The sequence below is a fragment of the Zootoca vivipara genome, chromosome 11 (genome assembly GCF_963506605.1).
Source record: "Zootoca vivipara chromosome 11, rZooViv1.1, whole genome shotgun sequence".
NCBI lineage: Eukaryota > Metazoa > Chordata > Lepidosauria > Squamata > Lacertidae > Zootoca > Zootoca vivipara.
Window position 1 is genome coordinate 20,803,534 of NC_083286.1, and position 9,588 is coordinate 20,813,121.

Sequence of the window (9,588 nt, forward strand, 5' to 3'; positions counted from 1 at the left end):
CCCCTCCAAATATACCACACCAGAGGTGCTGGTCACTGCAGATTTTTTAAATGGCTTCAGGATTTGTTATCAAATGCTACGGAAGCATTCAATGACCCACAACCTCTGTTCCATTAATGGGATGGAGGTTGTTCCCAAGAAGCTGGCTTAAAAACTTAGTCGGGTCCCACCCTACCAGGCTGTCTTTTAGAGTCTCCCATCTCAGGGAAGTGCCTAAGAAGGTGCCACACAACTTTTGTTTGCTCTGTTGTCAACAGAGGCATAGCCAACAGTGGGATTCCAGAAAAAATCTGGTCTGCTTTGGTGTGCTTCTTTCAGTGATGTTGTTTGTATGGTGAGGTTATGTGTCACTGTCAACTAGCATATTGTAATAATTCTGCCTCTTCACACACACACACACACACACACACACACACACACACACACACACACACACTTTTTGACCTGCTGGATTTCTCATTTGAGAAGAAGCTTTACATGGGTCACTTCCATGGACTGCTCTAGCCATGCACATCTTTTCAATGTTGTATGTAGTACATTTAGTACACTTTATAATTCTTTCCAACAGTAGTGGCAGTCTGGGTGTCGCTAAGGAGTGGCCAACCCTATTTCTGGTGTGTCAACCAGGTGGCAGTATGTGATAGCCGTTCCCTCACTTCAAAATCTGACTGGATCATCGCTTTGATTCAGGCATTCATGCTTTGGTGTCTCACCTTTAATATACTGTTCCTTGCTCACCAAGTGCTTGGGACCCAAGTTAGTCTGGATCCAGCCCATAGATTGGTCTGCCATGTTAACTTTGCTAAAGGCCGGAAGGGGGAGGAGTGTAGCAGAAAATTTATACAAGGGAGCCCTGCATATTCTGTTCCTTGATCATTTATTTTTACATCTTTGGGTAGTTGCCTGCTGTTTTACTCCCGCCTTAGGGCCTTGTTCAATAACTTTCCATCAGCCAAATTTGTAAAGCAAACATAAAGGGTTAAATTGATTTCATCAAGGACTATCTAACAAACATCTGGCACCACAGAGATGAAGTTAATCACCACAGCAGCTATTTATTATAAATTTATACAATCTTCAGGCCAACAAAGGGACTTGACAAAGGTCAGAACTCACGAAATAATTCTGCAGTTTAGGTTTTTAAACAGATCTGGTACCCAATGCAAAGACAACAGATCTTCAGTTCCATAATCCAACATTAATGGATTATGTCCTTTGGTCTTCTCCCAATATTGTCACTTGGGAGAGCACCAAAAGTAGCTTCTTGATCTCTATTCATAATAAGGCAGTAATCTGAATTGTTTCACAGTAATCTCTCATATTGAATGTGATAGTGGTTTTAAGCCACTGAAATTTGACAGGTATTAAGGTATTAAGATTTAATTATATTCTTTGTGATTTTTACTGAAACCTTGGGAAGTATTCTCCAGCCTTTAAAACTATTCTTTCTTTTACTGTTGATTTGTTTTATTATATGCATGTATCATCATTTTACTTTGATGTATAGGTTGTTGTCATAATATTACTTGGTAAACTGTATGGGGGGGAATTAAATTGTTCATGTCATTTGGAGAAGCCATATGGAAAGGACAATAGATAAACAGGAAACATTTCCTCACCAGCAAGATTTGTATTGTAAGTTTTTTAAAAGCAAAAAACTTCAGGCTACATTTTACAAATACTCATTTAGAATCCAAAAGCGGTTTAAGAACGACATCCCATCCCATTTCCTGAACACATTTATTCTATCTCACTGTCGCCTCTAGCTAAACAGATTTGCAGGCTTAAGGGAAGTGTAAATGGGATGAGGGAACACAATAAAGGCAGGAATGCTTCTTCCAAACCACCTTCAACTTTCTCTTTCAAAAGGAAAGGCTCCAATAATATGGATAAGTCATCTCCACTGAGATAAAGTCATTTAATTGTTGCTTTAAGCAGGCGTATAATATGGTTTCCGCAAGTCTCCAGCCTCAGCCTGAAAGATTGTGAAGGATACCCCAATGGAGAGGAACTCATATAGAAATGCTAAGTATGTCAGATGTTGGGCAAAGAACAAAAGGTGGCAACATGGAAACCTACCACTCCCTCAACATTAAAGGTAAACGGACCCCCGACTATTAGGTCCAGTTGCGGACGACTCTGGGGTTGCGGTGCTCATCTCGCTTTACTGGCTGAGGGAGCTGGCGCTTGTCCATAGATAGCTTCTGGGTCATGTGGCCAGCAAGACTAAGCCGCTTCTGGTGAACCAGAGCAGCACACGGAAACGCTGTTTACCTTCCCGCCGGAGCGGTACCTATTTATCTACTTCCACTTGATGTGCTTTTGAACTGCTAGATTGGCAGGAGCAGGGACTGAGCAAGCTCAGTGATTGGCAAGCTCAGTGATTTAACCCACAGCGCCACCCGCGTCCCTTTCCCCCAACATTACTCATGCATAAACACCTCATCCACGAGTCATATGACCTGCTTTCTTCAATGAATGTGAAGACAATAGTTGCAGCTGCCGACTCCCATGTCTTGCAATATGGATAGAAATGCTTTCAAGTTTTGAAATGTTAAAATGATTGTAAAATTAGCAAAATGTATAAACCTGAAAAGCATAAATAAAATTAAAAAAGAAATGCTTATTCTCACCCAGACTTAGCACAGCAAAAAAGTGACCACACTGGAAGCCTGCCACGTGAATGTGTCTCTGGGTCGTACTCGGCTGCCTTTTGCTCATAGTAGACTCAATGAAATTAATAGACCTAAATTAGTCATGGCCATTAACTTTAATGGGTCTACTCTGAATAAGATCAGGGACTGGTGGCGAATATTTTGTGCAGGGGTTCCATTCCCCACACACCTTGACGGAGCACGCATAAGCTCACCCTGCCCTGTTCAGCCCTCTTCCAGGTTCAAAAGGACCCACACATCAGTGGTCACGCTTCAATTGGACACAGGCAAAATGGTTGTCACCTGTACAATACGGCCCTATGTACGGCAGGCTCCCAATCCAACAATCTGTTTTCACATGCAATTTAATCTCCCTTGCTGGATTAAAGCATACATGGTCACTTTATTCCCGTTCTAAACCTCAGGAATATCAAAGCAAGGAGAATGATAAAACCAAAGACTAACAACTGCTGTCTGCTTCAAAGGAGGTGGTAGATTGGTGTGTGTGTGTTTCAGGCTATACAATGGCACCAGCATTGAATATGGTTCCCTTCTGATGAACTGAATTCACTGCTCCACAGTTACAAAAGCCCTTTTCAGGCTTTTGTCTGAACAGGAAAACGTTAGAACTGTTGTGCATGCACAAGCCCTTTCCCCAATGTCATCCCTTACGGTATGTGATCCCCTCTAAGACCATCACATATTGAAACTGCAGGTTTGGAGGAGGCTTCTGCATGCATTTGACTGAACACAGGTAGAAACCTTCATGTGGATCAGGAACTCTGTCTTATCAGGATTCCCAATTGCGGAATTGCATTCAGTTGAATTGATGTAGTAGCCCCCTTCAAACTTTCACACTCAACATGTGAAGATCAGAGAGGAGACCAAAGCACAGTGACATGGAGGTAAGGCTTCTGCACATGTCCCAGTGCTCTGAACACTTAACTCTTACACATTGGGGCAAACATCTGATGAGGAATGACTTCTGTTATCCCTGCTGCATTTACTCATGTACCATTGGCTACTCAAAATCCACTTATCAACCAGATGATCATGTGGAACACCCAAATTTGCAGCAAGGAGAAAAACTGTCTCTACACACAGTGCACGTTTGCTCAAACTTCTTGGAATAACCCACAGACTCTCGCCAGTACTAATAGAAGTTCTAGAGACAATGAGCTCAATGTCTAGCTCTATACTTCTTTAAGAAGACTAAAGACATGTAGCCTATGGCGATAGATACCCTTATATCTGAAATAGATAATTTATTTTAGAAATGATCTCCGCTCCGAAACCCTTCCTTGAGTTAATTAAAAGCAGAAATACAGTTCCCCATGTAAAACACTGCACTACAAGAAGTGATGACTTATTAAGTATTCTCTAAGGGTGTTCCAAGCTTGTGCAGTTTTCTATTTAAGGAAAACCCAATTAGTGGCTCTGAAAAGTGCAATACATCTATAGGTGATTTGGTTTTAAACAGAAATAGGGAAACCCCTATGTCACCCTGCTTTCTCCTGTCTCCAAATCTTCCTCCTCCGAAAGATGAAAGGAGAGAATGCAATATTTGAAAGAAGGGACCAAGCGAGGAAAAGCACTTTCTCTCAAGAACAACCCGAAGAAGCACTTGACATATGTGCTGACTATTTGTTCAATAAGCAACATTATTTATTACTTATTATTATACAGGAAAACACAAAGGTGGTATATGATAAAATCATTAGGACTTCATAAAACACAGAAGAAATGACTAACACTGAATCAAATTAATTATCTAAAAAAAATTAATTACCTAAAGAAAACAGGAACTATTCAGCAGTATCAGAATTGTGTGTGCTGATCTGATTTCAATGGGAACAGTGTTCCATTGTACAGGCTCCACTATGCTAAGCCTTACTTTGCACAGAAACTAAACAAATAAGAGAACTGTGGGGCTGTCAGGAGATATCAGGGACTGGAATGAGGAGGAATGGTGGAGATCGCCTCCCCCTCCATTTCTCCCTTCCAGAGAAGAAGAAGACAGTATAGATTTACAACAGTGGTTTGCAGGAGGTCACGGCTCCGAGACAGAAGAGGGACAAAGCTGAGAAATACTGGGAGAAGAGGAGCGGGGGAGAAACAGAGCCAGGGCAGGTGGCTGACATGGTATCACTAGAAAGCATTCCAGACCCTCCTTCTCCCAGAACCCAGTGAACAGTGAAAGTAGGAGAGCAGAGAGCTAAGAGGCAAATGACCTTAAGCAGCCATCATAATGGGGCTGGTGCTGTTGACGATTGAGAAGGGAATGGGGGTGGAGCTTACTCAGAGCAACACCATTACTCAGAGAGGCAGCATCTCTAAGCCTCTCTCTGTGAATATTGAATGAAAGACTTGGTAAGAGCTTCTTGTCTATTACCAGCAGCCTGCTGGGGGGGGGGGGGTCAGATTCCCTGAAGCCTGACAGGAAGGTTTCTCCAGATGCTAGAAGTGATCTAGCTGGTGTATTAGATACCAGGCTTTCCTCTGGGTAACCTGGACCTGGACCATTTATATCAGGCATAGGCAAACTCGGCCCTCCATATATTTTTGGGACTACAACTCCCATCATCCCTAACCACTGGTCCTGTTAGCTAGGGATCATGGGAGTTGTAGTTCCAAAATATCTGGAGGGCCGAGTTTGCCTATGCCTGATTTATATACTAACTGTAATACCTTGCACTTAACTTGGTAATGTACTGGAAGCCAGTGAAGAGTTTTCAGCACCCATGTAATATGCTGCTGTGGAGCAGCTCCAACCAAAACCAAGATAGCAGTATTCTGTACTAGCTGCAATTTCTGAACCAAACTCAAGGATAGTCCCATATACATCACTTTACAATAGTCTAACTATAAGTTACCAATATCTGCACTACTGTGGACAAACTATGTCTGTCCAGGAATGCCTGTAGTGGGTGTACCAGCCAAAGTTGAAAAAGGCACTCTTAGCTGTGCCCCCAATGACAGTGATGGATTTAGGAGCACCAAGTTTCCAAACTTGGGGGACACTTGTGTACTGGGCTTCTGTTTTACCAAGATTTATTGGCCCTCATCCACGGCCACCCCATGACCTCTAGTTATTGGTCCAGGACTTGCAAAGCCTCACCTGATTCAGACATTACTGCACCGAACTGAGTGTCATCATCAGGGCCGTCTTAAGCATATCTGGCGCCCTGGCACCGTGGTGCGAAGATCCCTCCGGCGCCCCCCTGCCCCGTTTCCCAGCGACCGCCGCGCGGCGCCCCCCTGGCGGCCCGGCGGCCTGGTGCCCTACGCCACCCGGCCTTGCCGTAGGGCCAGCCCTGGTCATCATCATACTGGCAATACCACTCTCAAAAGCTTCAAGTAGATGTTAAAAAGCATTGGGGACAAGATGGTACAGCTCAAATTGAAGGGGCTGATAATTGTCCAAAGCCACTAGCTATAACCGTCTTCAGAGAGTGCAGTCCCGTAAATTCTCGTTCCACAGAGCTGAACCCACTCAGAGGATACTATGGTAGACAGCATCAAAAGCTGCTGAAAGATCAAGTAAAAGCAACGAAGTTCTACTCCACCTGCCCTTCTAATAATAAAGGTCATCTATCTGCGAGACCAAGGCCAATTGGTCTTGAAACCAGGCATGAAGCCAGACTGAAATGGGTCAAGATAAAGAAATGGTCATTTGTCAAGACAAATGGAGTCATTTGTCAACACACTATCAACGAACACTATCAGAGCACTCACAATGAAGGAAGCTTTAGAATTTGTGAGGGGAAAGTTCTCGACTTATTTATTTTTTTCTTTTGGAATCTGGAAACATTGGGCATAACCTATTATACCCAAACTTAAAGTCCCACTAATTTCAGTGCAAGAGAAGATGTGTACTTGATCTCCTTTATGATGTTTTGTTTTGAAATATTTAAGATAAAATTTTAGTTTCCTGTTCATTATCTTGCTTTGAATGCATGCTTTATATTTGACTTTCCTCTATAATGTTTTGTTTGGGATTGTTTTATCTGATGTTTTAATGAAGATTGTAAACCACTTTGAGATTGTTTACTTAAAAAAAATAGAAAGTGGTATAGAAATGAAATTATTATTAATATTAATAATAAATAAATATTTTCCAACTCTGCAAGGATACCAAAGAAAAAAGACAGTATGTTTTGCAGACAAGAATACATTGAAGGAAAAGGGGATCAACTAGGAACAAACTGCAAAATGAAAGAGTAACTGATGCAGAAACCTCACATACTGGTGTGCCTGTGGAGTCTGTTGATGTTCTTTTTGATTTGTGTAGCCAATAAAGTCAAACCAATCCCCAATGACTCCATTTCAGTTGCTTTCTGGAACCCTTTGTGGCAGTTTCTCAATTAACACCAAGTCCTGCATCTTCTGGCTACTCACCTCCAGCTCTGAATGCCACACACACTTTTTTATCCAGCAATGGTTACATTGCAAAGAACTCCATCAGTCCTTTTAAAATATTTAAGTCGTTATTTAGCATTGCAGTATGTACAAAGTAATGAATCATTTAAGCCTGTCTGTCATTTAGCACAGAGTACATTTAACACTAAAATTTTCTGGCTTCTTAGTCACACCCTCTTGCTTCCATGTACAAGACACTTTCGTTTGTTCTTCTTTTAGCTTGCCGCCAAAGAAGCATTTCATATAAATATAAATATGGGCTTTCAGTGAGGTGTTGAGCAGCTTGTTTTAACCAGACTTATCCAAAGCATTTCAAAATATCAGCAATAATCAAAATGTGCCAGAGAACACCATTTACCAGACACTACTGCCAGAGGTGGAGTTAGCCGCTCCGGCCCCCCAGAATGGCCCATGGGGGTGCGGCTAGCTGCTCGCAGGGGTGCGCCGCCAGTGGGGAGCATCTGGGGGGCGCCACCACCAGGAAGCGTCCCAGTGGGGTGCCGCCCGCGGCGATGTCACTGCCCCCACTTTTCTTTGCTTCTGTCTACTGCTGAAGAACCACCTACAATTACTATGGGGTTTGTGAAAAGTTCTTCTAAAGACATGGTATAGACCTGGGGTCCCCAAACTAAGGCCCGGGGGCCCAATCACCTTCTAAATCCTGCCCGCGGACAGTCCGGGAATCACCATGTTTTTACATGAGTAGAATGTGTCCTTTTATTTAAAATGCATCTCTGGATTATTTGTGGGGCATAGGAATTGGTTCATTCCCCCAAAAAAAATGTAGTCCAGCCCCCCCACAAGGTCTGAGGGACAGTGGACCAGCCCCCTGCTGAAAAAGTTTGCTGACCCCTGGTATAGACACATCTCCCAGCATCCCTTGTTTGTGTTGTATGGTGTTGTGTTGTGTTGTGTTGCTGCTGCTGCTGCTGCTAAAAGCAGTCATGGGGGGGTGCGATTTGAACCCAGGGGTACATTGTGGGTAGAAGGGGTTTCATCATTTCCCTCCATACTAATTCTACAATGCAGATTGTCCCCTTGATGCCAATATGTTTTATTCTCCAAGGTTGAGAGAAATGTTCAGGCAGGACGTTTGCACTGAGTAATTTGGGGTGGGGGTGCAATTTAACATCCACTACATCCGAAACCCAAATCCCACCCCTTCAGTATGGGCACAGCAGCTATATCTAGAGGATTGTACACCAAAGAGTTTCTGTAAACTTAAAAAAGCAGAACGAACAGCTACCGTGTGAGGGGATCTGATTAATATTTACACTCTTAAAAAGGTTTCATTTTCCTAAATAATTAAACATTCCAGTGGAAATCAATTGGAACAGACAAGAATGTACAATGAGCTTAGAAAGTGAGAAAATTATTATTCCGGACTGATTTTTATCTTAATTCTAAATCACTCTGCAGCCAATTGTCACCAGTGATGTACATGAGACAATCACTGGTTAGAGTCCATGTAAACTGGTTTAATGACCACTGGGTACCAAATAAGTCTGTCTGTCTGTCTGTCTGTCTGTCCCTCTCTATATACCTGTAGTTGTGAGTTTGGGCAGCTGGTCTGTATGATGCCCGGGACCTTCTAATCCCTGGGGTCTGGAACCAACAAGAGTTAAAAAGTTAATGCAGGATTTCATTGTTAAACTAGTCAGGCAAGTTTATTTGCGAGTTAAAAAACATTGTTAGTATAACAAAAAAAAAGTTGCTCTGTGCCAGAGGGCAAATGAATTGACCACCTTCCTCACCTGGCTGGTAGTTAGACAGGGCCAGGAAGTGTGACTGAGCTGAGACCAGGCAGCAGGCAGAAGCTGGGAGTCAGAGCCATGCTTGACTTCTGCTGTGGCTGTGGCTATGGGAGAAGCAAGAACCTCTTGGGGTGTTAGTGCAAGGAGCCCCTCCATCTTTGGCTCAGGTTGCAAAAGTGTGTAAATAAGCCGTATATCACAAGATAAAAGCACAAACAAATACTGTACAGTGGTACCTCGGTTTACGAACTTAATCCGTTCCAAAAGTTCATTTTTAAACCAAAACCGTTCTTAAACCGAGGCGCGCTTTCCCTAACGAGGCCTCCCGCCGCCGGTGCCCTTCCACCATTCGGATTCCGTTCTTAGGCCGAGGTAAAGTTCTCGAACCGGGACACTATTTCCGGTTTTGTGGAGTTTGTAAACCAAATCGTTCTTAAGCAGGACTGTTCTTAAACTGAGGTACCACTGTGGTCAAAACACGAGCAACAAAACTGTAAAACCCGCCCCCCCCTCTCACAAACACATTTAAAAGGCTATAGAACATTAATCAACCAAAGGCCTGGTCGAAGAGGAACATTTTCGCCAGGTGCCTAAAAATACATAATGAAGGCACGAGGTGAACCTCCCTGGGGAGAGCATTCCACAAACGGGGGGCCACTGCAGAAGAGGCCTGTTCTTGTGTTGCCACCCTCTGGACCTCTCATGGGTCTTGGGTTCTTGGCTCCTCTTTCTAGAGTGTACAACTTCTTCCTGAAGCTCTT